Below are 11,751 nucleotides of genomic sequence, written 5' to 3'. Positions count from 1 at the left end.
GGGGGGGGGGGGGGGGGGGGGGGGGGGGGGGGGGGGGGGGGCAACGAACCCTTGAGGGCAGTTGCTACCTCCTTCGCCACTTTGTTTTTACATCCTGGGTCTTTATCCACTACCCCAAGGGTTCTGAATTTTTTAAATTGTTATTCAATTTTTTAAATTGTTGTTGTTTGCTTGCTTATTATTTTGGAATGGAAAGGCTGTCAGGATTTCTAGTCCATTATATTTCCAGAAATGGAAGTCCTCATCAACACATACATCCCCTCTGTGAAGAACTTGCCGGCTTCTCACTCTCTTGATCTTCCTTTTATAAGCTCTTCACTGTTGGTGGGGACCCACCCTCCCCACAACAGGAGGCACAAACGGCAATCTGCTATCACGTGGGAAGAAAGTATGGTGTTAAAAGGTATGTACGTTTATCTCATATATTGCTTAGTTTCTAGTTTTTGTATATAGTTTATCATGTGCATATTATATTAGTATAGTAATGCATGCTTGCAATCTATTAATACACTAATATACATCTTTAACCTGATGGGGTTGGATAGTCATGAAGGTTGAGACACTCTACTATCTTTTGAAGCCCCTGGGAGCCATTCTCTATGTTCTTATGATTTTCGTGGCTGGAGAGAAAACATTCATTCAGAACTTTGCACACACCGAACTCTACTTTTGTCCAAAACTAGAAGGTCTGGCATGGGTTATGACAACACACCTTGTGTCAGTTGGGGCAGGGAATGTGCCTGCTAGGCCCAAGGTGGGGACACTGTGGTTGACCCTTGGATAGCCTGATTCTCTGAAACTCATTTCTGCTCCTCTGCTATACCCTGTAGTTTCTCATCTTAACAGTGCTCTCTTCTACATATGTTCTTCCACACCTTTTGACTCAAAATAGAATTGACATGACATATACATATATCTCAGTACCCCCAAAGGCAGTTGACAGCTCCCGGTCCCACTCAGAGCTTTCACGGGTTCTCCTCCTCGTACCTTACCTGGGGCTCTTTGCTCTGAGCTTCCACTGCTCCTCCAGCTCTCCTTGATGCATTTCCTCAGCCTGTCCTTCTTTACTCTCTGTCTGGGGTGTGTTTTCAGGATTCTAGCCAAGTGACCACTGCCAAGGATGTCTACCAGCAGGAGTTAGAGAGTCAAAACTTTCTTCCCCATTTTGAAACTCCAGTCTTTTTTTTTTTTTAATTTTAAGATTTTATTTATTTATTTGACAGAGACACAGTGATACAGGGAACACAAGCAGAGAGAGTAGGAGAGAGAGAAGCAGGCTTCCCACTGAACAGGGAGCCCAAAGCAGAACTCTATCCCAGGACCCTGGGATCGTGACCTGAGCCAAAGGCAGACACTTAACTGACTGAGCCACCCCGGCACCCCCACTGAGTTCTAGTCTTGAAGTACATTCCTGATGGTGATTCCAGGACCCTTGATTCACAATATGACCCCAAATGGATCATACTGCCAGAAAATGCTGTCTGGAGCTATTTACAGCTTACAGTCTTAGAAGATAGTAAACAGAAGGCTTAGACAACAAATATTATAAAATGTGTGTGTGTGTGTGTGTGTGTGTGTGTGTATAAATTGGTCGAATGCACAGATTTCATGAAGTCCTAAGAAACGTTTTCAGTTTTTATTTTTTAAAAATGTTTTTTTTTAAGATTTTATTTATTTATTTGACAGACAGAGATCACAAGTAGGCAGAGAGGCAGGCAGAGAGAGAGGAAGGGAAGCAGGCTCCCCACTGAGAAGAGAGTCCAATTCGGGGCTCAATCCCAGGATCCTGGAATTATGACCTGAGCCGAAGGCAGACGCTTTAACCCACTTCACCACCCAGGCGCCCCTAAGAAACGTTTTTAGATGCAGAATTGTGATAAGTCTGGTTTATCAATATGGAGAACCCATGACACAATGAACAAGAAATTTTGTGCTTCCAGGCTTCTGTACTCCATCTACCCACAGACATATGAGTTGTGGGCAGGTCATAGTTGGGTCATTCCTTAAGTCAGTCAGAGCTGAATCTGGTATCCTCTTGTCCTCAGGATCCTTGAGAAGCCTGGGTCCACCAGTGTGGATGAGAACAGGCACAGAGGGCGCTGGGCCCATGGTGTTACCACCTCCTCCTGTGCGCTGAAGGGAAACAAGCTGTGTCCCCAAAGAGGCCTGTGTTTGCTGAGCCGACAGCCTTCCCCTGTTTATATTTTCTCCTTAAGGAGGATATTTTTAAAAGCCTATTTCACAGAATCAAATTTAGTGGGCCCTTTGGAATGGGAGGTGAGCTAAAGGTAGTTCAGTTTGTTTTAACAATAACTTCGGCTTATTGAAGCGAGCATTAGTGTCTCTTGTCCCCATATGGCAACCATTAGAGACAGGGAAAGCTTGAGGGGCATAGTGCTCCGAGATAGCTAGTAAAAGAATTGAAGACATTTTTATAGGACCTGAAGATATCACCAATAGAATAAGGATGAAACCCATTTGTAGATGATAGGTGAGAGGAATTAAAAGGTCTTCCCGCTCTGGTATACAAGGTAGAGATGCCTTCAGGTGAAAGGTCTGTGGCTCATATCTGTGTTAATTTAATCATTTATTTCCTCACGCAAATCAGTCAATCAACACGGATCGAGTGCCTACCATGTTCCCAGATGAGGTGGGTTCTGGGAATACGGGAATGAATGAGACACAGTCCCTACTTCAAGGACTTGCATACGGATGATAGACCAGGAAGGAGGCCACTGAGGGCAAGCAGAGGGGGTAATTGCTAGAAAAGGCAGGGGGTGATGTGCCCATGCATGTGAGGGATACAGGGGTGCTTCTACTTGACCTGGGCTGTCCCAAGCAGGCAGAGCTAGAGGTACAAAAGCTGCAAGAAGGAGAAAGCAGGTTGTCCTTGAGCAGCTGTGAGTAGTTGTCGGTGGTTTCCACTGGTTTGAGGAAGGGAACGCCAAGAGGTTAACCAGGATGCCCATCACAATGAGCCTTCCGTGGTTCCTGGCAATGGTAAATCATTAAAAGCTTCTAAGTAGGGGAATGAGGGGACCAAATATTCATTTTGGAAGGATGGTGTCAGTAGCAGTATGGGAATGGCTTAAGGCCAGGAAAGGTGAAGACAAGAGGCAAGTTAGGAGCCTGGAAAAGTAATCAAGTCAAAGGATTAAAAATGGCCTGAACTAAGGTAGCTGACATGGGATAGAGAGCAGCGAACAGACTGAAGATGTGTTAGGAAGGTAGAATTAACAGGACTTGAGAATGAGGTGAGTGTGGGAAAAGGAAGCAGGAGAGAAGCTGCGGCTAATGCTTCTGTTACTGGGTGGGTGGGGTAGTACTGCTGGCTGACATGGTGGACACGGGGGAGAGAGGAAGTGTAAGGGAGACAAGAGTGCATTACACTTTAGAGATCTCACATTTATCTCTGGCATATCCAGCAGACCCTTCGACCTATGTCTCTGGAGCTCAGTACAGGGAATTGGCAGGACTTAAAAAATTGGGGAGTCCCCAACCTATTGTTGGTATCAGAGAGAATGAGAATGGGATGAGGTGATTCTAAGGACAGGGTAGAGAGGAGAGGTCTGAGGAGCGAGGGAACCAAGCAGGCCGGAATAAGGATGAGAAGCCCACGAGGCAGCTGGAGGGGCAGCAGAGAAGTGGACCTAGGAAAGCACGATGCCAGAGGGAGTATGTGGGGGAGGGGCGGGGAGGAGAAGAGAAAAGAGGGGGAGGAGGGGGCCGAAGGAGTAGGAAGGGGTGGGGAAAGAAGGAAGGATAGACAGCAGGGGGAAGAGGAGTAGGGGGAGGGAGAGAAGGGTACAGGAGGGGAGGAGGGCAGGGGTCCATGATTCAACAACTAGAGCATCGCTAAAGGCCTGGGTAGGAGCCGTTTCCGTGATAGGACAGGAGAGCAACCGCAGAGAGAATGGGAAGTGGGAATGGAGCCTGGAAGCAGGGCTAAGCTTCTCCTTCAAGACTGTACCTGTGGAGGAGGTGAGCTGGTGACTGGAAGAGGGTGATAAGACATAGGGCCAAATGACAGGAGAGACCTGAGATGACTCCCATGCTGATGAGAGAGAGCCAAGAAGGAAGAGGTTTGTGAAGTAGGAGTCGGGGATGATGATTAGGGAGGGGCCCCTGATGAGGGGCCTTGCGTGGGTCCAGAGTGTCGTGGCAAAGCATGGGGAGCAGGCTTTGGGCAAGAGGGTAGACCAGAGCCAGTGAACCAACAGCCGTGGAAACCCAGGGGTCTTCTTCTCCAGTAGGTGTCTACTTCTGGAATCAAGTTGGGGTGAACTAAGCGGCTCCACTCACTGATCTTGGCCGGACTCGCTTGTCTGATTCTCAGCATTATCAGCCCATTGGGATGAGTCTGTGGTAACTGGAGCGACGGGCGTGCCTGGGCTCTGCTCCACCTGACCCTCAGCTCCATCCTGGGACCCTGGGCTGGCACAGCTTGTCTTTCCCCAGGTGATCGCAGGGGTGCAAGGAAGCAAGTGCCATGCGCAGCCATGCCCGTGCACATGCGCAGCCTGTCTGTCACATCTGCTAACATCCCTCTGGCCAGAGTACATCATGTGTCTGAGCCTGGTCTCGAGCCCCACATGCACCCCCACCCCCACCCCACCACACACATTGCAGAGTTAAATGGCAGAGAGCACCGGTTCAGGGCTGGATGAAGAATTTCTTAACACAAAGAGAAATACTGTTTTGACATTTTGTCAAACACAAGAAAAAGAAGCTCACAAGTATCCAAGGGAAAAAAGACAAATTAAAGGCTTAGCCATTCCCTCTTCCGTTCAGGCCAAGGTGCTGCTGTATTATTTATGTCTGCAAAGGTTAACACTCAGCTTTGGTTAATGAGTAAAGCCTTCTGGAGGAGAATCCTTCGTGAGAGGGTCAGCACTACCATATAAAACTTAAGGACAGCAAAGTCGGCTTTATTGCTATTGTAGATAGGGGAACAGCCCTCTGCCGCCTCAACGGAGTAGGTAGAATCAGCTTTTGGGTAAAATAAAGAATATTCTCTCCAAATCTTGTTTACAAGAAAGGACTATTGAACTGTGAGAGAGGGTAAGAGTGTATGTGGGGAGACAGGAGTGTTTGCCAAAGGGAGAACAAGACCGCTGTGTGTTACATCCATATTATACCTGCATGGCCAAGAAATGATCTCCTAGATCCACAAAGTCAGATCCCCCGGGGCCAAACCGAAGGGGTAGCTCAGCGGGCAGGAAGGCAAGTCTGGGATGAGGCAGCTGTCCCCATCCGCTTCAGCCAACTCAACAGTCCATCACCTGCCCTTCTTCCTCCTTTCGATGTCCAGGCAGATCCATTCTACAAATACCTCCCTCTGCTTTCGAAGCGGGACTGAAGTGTGCTGCTGTGGATTTTACAAACAATTAGCCAAGACGTACACAGTTGTCCCCCTTGAGTCTTACACTGATATAAATCAGGGGTCTACACGTGGCATGCCCTCTCCTTTCACTCAGCTTTAAACGTTTCCTGCAGAGAAATAACTGGTAAAAGATTTGCACACACAGTGTGGAAGTGGCCCAGGTGACCATTAGCCCTGCACATGAAGGGGCTCTGGGTCCGCCACCATGCAAGGCACAATAGTGGGGATCTGATCACTTCTTTTTTTTTTTTTTTAAGATTTTATTTATTTATTTGACAGAGAGAGATCGCAAGTAGACAGAGAGGCAGGCAGAGAGAGAGAGAGGGAAGCAGGCTCCCTGCTGAGCAGAGAGCCTGATGCAGGTCTCGATCCCAGGACCCTGAGATCATGACCTGAGCTGAAGGCAGCGGCTTAACCCACTGAGTCACCCAGGCACCCGATCTGATCACTTCTGATGTGAAAGCAGTCAAATGAGAAACATGGACTCGATGAGTCTTTAAAATACATATGTACATCCACTATCATGAATTATCGTTAGTTTGCCCTAGGTGTGTGTTGTACCTGGCCGTACGCCCCATGTGAGTAGGAAGGCACCAGGAGTAGTAGAATGTCCCAGAGTTAAGCATTCAACGTGCAGACACAGACTTCTACAATAGCCTTGGCAAATATTTTAGGTTGGGTGACACCCAATCCAGTATTTTTTTTAAACATCCATGTGCAGCAGTAAAGGAGCAGCTTTAAAGATTTCTTAGAAGCAAAATATCACACATCTTCTGTCTTCTTCCGTCTGTGGTAAAAATGACTGAAACAGATGTGGAAGAGAATACGGCCACAAACTAGAATGGATTCCTTCCCCAGCAAATGTTAACAGATGCTTAAGAAACATGGTTGAAGGTTCAAAGAAATGTGTATGGAACAAATTATACTGAGTAGGAGGTTTGTTATGCTTGGGGTGAAAGTACACGTCTGAGTTAAGGGTATTACTAGGTTCTTTTTCAATAATAACTGTGTAAGAACTATCGTGTGTTGTGCATGAGAGAGAGAGGTACTAACGGAAAGAGATGCTGAGGAAGATGTAATTGTCCACAGAAAATGACTTCTTGAAAACTTAGTGAGTGTTACCACCAAAGGAGTGGTAGAAAAAAGAATTTTGATTTGGAGGAAGAAAAGATTCACCAGTCAGGCTATGGATTTGCCCCATGTGTGAAATTTTTAAATTGATTTTTCCTAAACAAGGTATTATAACCAAGAAATGGAAGCCACAATTTCATAGGGCAGGACTTTCGAACCTGAGTATATGTGTGGGTCACCTGATGTCTTGTTAAAATGCGGATTTTGATTGAGTTATTCTGGCTTGTCTTGAGATTCTTTTTCTTTATTTCTTCCTCCCTCCCTCCCTCTCTTTCTTTCTTTCTCTTTCTTTCCTTCAGATTTTATTTCTTTATTTGATCCAGAGAGAAAGAGAGCACAAGCAGGGGGGCAGCAGGCAGAGGGAAAGGGAGAAGCAGACTCTCCACTGAGCAGGGAGCTGGATGTGGGGCTCAATCCCAGGACCCTGGGATCATGACCTGAGCCGAAGGCCGACGTTTCACTGACTGAGCCACCCAGGCACCCAGAATTCCCCATTTTTAACATGCTCTCAGCTGATGCTGATGCTATTGGTTAACGAACCACGCTTTGACTGGTGAGACCATAAAGAAATAGAGAATGTTAGGTTTTGGATTAATTTTACAAAAATAAGATCCTCTATAGTATAGTAAAATATTTATTTTGTAATGACAGGTGGAGTGATCATGCAATCCATGTGCACCATCGAGAAGTTTGCTGGTTATCTTCCGGCAAAGTCCTTAAGAGTGGTCATTCAGGAGGATGTGCTGGGGATTGACAATTTCATCCAAATATTTTCCCTTTTAAATAAATGACAAATAACTACTAGATTTCAGCCTAACCGATAGAATAAATACATACATAATATACACATACACCTAATCTGCTCTTCAGGGTAAAAGTGACAATTTAACAATGACTGAGAAAGTAACTGCTTTTTAGGGGACACTGGTGGCTCAGTTGGTTAAATGTCTGCCTTTGGCTCGAGTCATAATCTCAGGGTCCTAGGTTCAAGCCCAGAGTCTACTCCCTGCTCAGACGAGAGTCTGCTTCTCCCTCTCCCTCTGCCAACAACCTCCCCCACCCCACTTGTGCTGGCTCTTTGTCTCAAATAAATTTTTTAAAAATTCTTTAAAAAAAAAATAGAAACTGCCCTTCAGAAGCAGCTGGTTCTATGGAGAAAGCATAGTTATCATCATTATGTGATGTTGTTGAACACGACATAGGTACCACCTTATGAAATCTTTCATCTCTTCACACTAAGAAACCGGATTTTCTAGCTTTAAAAAAAAATCAATCACACAGTCAACCATCAACATATTTTATAAAAATATGAAAACATAGCTGTATTCCATCAGTGCCCTTTCCGATTCTTTGTAAGAAAATTAGGTTGAGATCAGAGAACAGAGAAAGGTGAATTTCCTTTCCACAGACTTTCCACCAAAACATTTGCATAATTGGTGAGCCTACTGAGTAATGAGTACCATGATTTGATAAGAGAGGTTGATGGTGCAAGGCTTCCATTTGAAGCTACAAAGTATCTTTTTTCACTGGGACAGCAATTAAATCCAAGTGAGAAAACCAACCAAACTCAGAACTAGACCATTGAATGATTTTATCACAAAGTCCTAAACCAAGATTTTAAAACATAAAGCAGCATATTCAACTGTGTTGTTCTCATAAAAAATATTAATGATATGTAAAAGACTTTAGTGAGAATAAAAATTTACCAGTAATAAGATCATTACTTAAAAGCATTACTTTTTAATCTTACCCTTTTTAAAGTTTATATTTTGTATATATTTTTATGTACAGAAAACATTGGTACAATAGTACATTTGAATAACTTATTATAACATAATATACATTTTGAGGATTGTTTACTTTTTAACTAATGGGGCATGCAATACGAAAATATCAGAAGACGCTAATATAAATTAACACTATGAACCCTGGTCATTTTCCTTCATTCATTCAATGAACATTTGTTGCACACAAATATTGTCTTAATGACTGTTGATTGCATATATATTCTAAAACACATTTAGCCTCAGGGTGATCAGATTTTGTTAGCAATATGCAAAAGTCTGAGTGGACCATGGCTGCAGAAAGAAGAAAAAAGTCACTCTTCAGGTTGGATTAGGCAGCTGTGCTGCGGAATGCCTGGGTCCGGGTCATTCCTGTACAGAGCTCAGGAAGCATTTACTGTACCCCTAGCATGCCTAGTGAAGGAGTGTGAGCTGAGGAGAGGACGTGGTCCCAGAGATGTTAAGGTGACTCACAGCAGAACCCGGCTGCTGACTCACGAGGTCCATCCGCCCTATGGGACTGCCGCTCTTCTGAGGAGCTTAAATGCCCAATCAGGAGCTTTGTCTAAATGTTGCTTCATTTTTCTGTTTAAGAGTGCTATCTCTTTCTATAGAAAAAGAGTTTCAGAGGAACTCTTATCACAAAAACACTTCGTATAAACTGCCTCTTGTGGAACCATTGCAATGGCTTCGCTAAGATAAGTCCTATTGTACATAATCACTAGTTTAAAGAACTCCCAATGAGAAAACTGAATAGAGGGATATATTTGACTCTTATTTAAGGACAAGTGGAAATTACTTTCTTTGTATTAGGAAGAACCTGGGGCAGAATCATGTGTTCAAGATAAAGGAACAGGTGTATTTTTCTCGCTTCCTAATTCTGATACAGGGAAGAGAAATAAAAGAGCTAGGGTTGAGAAAAAGGGAGTTGAAACACGTGGGGAACGAAGCCATCAGCAGGCTTTAAATGAGGATAGAGCTAGTCGCTGAGAGAAGCCATAAAACTTTGCAATATAAATCTAGCCTGAAGGTCCAGCTCCACATGTCGGCCCTGAGGCACAGTGACTGTAAGGTAGAATTTGTAATAAAGTAAAAGGAACATAATAATCAGGATGTGGCTATGGGAGAAGAGTTCTATTTAATGATAATTGGTAACTAATGAAATAGAGCAAAAAGGTGCTTCTCTAAGAAAAATGTTTGTTCTCTAAGGATAAATAGCTTTATTGTCTATTGTTTTAAGTCAGCAATTTTAAAAAGTTTATTAAGGGGTTCCTGTGTGGCCCAGTCAGCTAAGCATCCGATTGATTTTAGCTCAGGTGGTGATTTCAGGGTTATGGGCTTGAGCCCCATTGGGCTCTGTGCTGGGTAGGGAGTTTGCTTGGGATTCTCTCTCTCCCTCTCCCTGCCCCTCCCCTATGCTCTCTCGTGCTTTCTCTCTCTCTCTCAAATAATAAAAAGTCAATCTTTAAAATGAAATTAAAAAGTCTTAGAAAATAAGTTACTATTAATCTGTTAGTTTGGACCTGGGCAAACATCATTTGAATCTAAAGAAAAACATTGACCAGTAAATTGCCCCAGGTGCTTAAGACATCTACTGCCACTTGGTGGCAATGTATGCTAATTACAGGAAAAGAACCCACTTTTTTTTTTTTTTTTTAAATCTCAACTTTGAGAATGGAGATTCTTCTTTTCCCTCTTTTGTCCTATCTTCTAAGCTGATACAGATTTTCACCACATAGTTAATTTATTCAACAAACATTAAGCACCTACACGCCAACAGGCACTATTCTAGGCACTGGGGATACAAAAGTGAACCCGAGAATCAACAGCTATACTCTCATGGTGTTTAAATTTTAGTGAGAAGATCAGGAATGAATGACTGGTTTCTGATAGTGCTAATGGCTACATGAGGATAAGACAGGGTAATGTGGTAGGAAGGAACTGGGAGACGTACTCAGGGAAGGTCTCCTTGAGGAGCTGACATTTAGACTTAAAAGAGAATTCAGTCTCACAAAGATCTGAGACAAGAGCATCCCAGGCAGAGGAAACAGCACATATGAAAGCCCTAAAGGGAGAACTGTTTGTAGCGAGTCAAGGAGAGGTGGGTTTTAGATCAATTTAGAGAGGCAGGGCCTACGTTATGCAGGGCCATAAACAAGAGGAAATTTGAACTTCATGCTAAGTACAGTGGGGAGCTATGGGAATTTGGAAAACAAGGGCATGGTATTTTGCAGCTCTTCTCTGTAAGAGCTAGAGTTTATTTTCCCATCTCTGAAATCTGGGCTGGTATTGTAACTTGCTTTGACCTCAGAATATGTCAGAAATGATGGGTTAATTCCAAAGTCTCAGTCCCAGGAGGTCTTGAAGCTTCCAGCTTCCCCTTGTTGGAATGCTTTTGCTGCCATACAGAGTAACCATACAGAGACAAGACCAGGCCAGTAATCAGCACCGAATCTCAAGACATGTGAATAAGGGGAATTTACCCTCATGAGTCCTCATAGAGTTGCCAAATGACCGCAGTGACATGTGTGAGCCCAGACAATTCCCACAAAAGAACTGCCCACCCAACCCAACCTGAGTTACTGATCGCAGAACTAGGACAAATAAGAAATAGTTGTTTTGAGCCACTATGTTTGGGGATGATTTGTTATACAACAATAGATAACCAAAACAGAACCTCTGGAGAAAACTCTGTAAGGAAGCCTAGGGCAGCCATGGAAATAGGGCAGTACCAAGCTCCTGAACAGAGCTGGGTCTCAGTAAGAACAACTTCCGGCAAGAGGAAAGGACTTGGGAAAAGCCCATGAAGGTCTCTGTCTGGCTGCTTCGTGAGCTAACACTGCCCGGGGTGAATTGGACTGAAATCTGACTGTGCCCTGGAGGCGTTGGGGCTCAAGGACACTGAGGGAGGTTGAGTTGGGATTCTAGGGTCCAGAATGGAGTGGATTTTTTACAGCTATCCACTTAGAAAATGTGTACCAATTATACTTAAGATAGCTTCATTCATAATTGAGTGGGGAGTGGGGGATTCTAGACTCCCCACTTAAGCTTTTGAGGTCTGAGAATTAAGCAAGTTTATTGACCTTTGAAGCCTTTAATTCCCTTATCTCTTAATTACTAGTGACAAGCTGCATACTGCTTGTGGTAGAACAGTGGTCTTTCCCTAGTTGATATTCCAAGTCTATGAATTCTAGGTATTAATGAGCTAACCCAACAGCACTAGATATTCGAGAAGAACCCACAAGCCAGAGTATCTGGTAAAGCCCAAATTCTTCTTCTTTAGTTGTTGCTGTTGTTTAAGTAGGTTCCATGGCCAGTATAGAGCTTGAACTTATACATGGGGCTTGAACTCACGACCCTGAGATCAAGACCCAAGCTGAGATCAAGAGTTGGACGCTTAACAAATTCGACCACCCAGGCACCCCAAGCCCAGGTTCTACTGTGTTCCTTTGA

General features: G+C 44.1%; 1 long non-coding RNA gene across 1 annotated transcript in view; it reads left to right on the top strand.

The window, feature by feature from the left end:
- The window catches only part of LOC131998857 (uncharacterized), a 34,979-nt gene that overhangs the window by 1,128 nt on the left and 22,100 nt on the right, over nt 1-11,751 (top strand). Inside the window, exon 2 of the long non-coding RNA XR_009398894.1 lies at nt 312-403. This is a non-coding gene — a long non-coding RNA (uncharacterized LOC131998857). The remainder of the gene's footprint in view (nt 1-311; nt 404-11,751) is intronic.

This window comes from Mustela nigripes, chromosome 13 (genome assembly GCF_022355385.1).
Source record: "Mustela nigripes isolate SB6536 chromosome 13, MUSNIG.SB6536, whole genome shotgun sequence".
NCBI classification, from domain to species: Eukaryota; Metazoa; Chordata; class Mammalia; order Carnivora; family Mustelidae; genus Mustela; species Mustela nigripes.
This window is presented reverse-complemented; position numbering and strand designations above follow the sequence as displayed.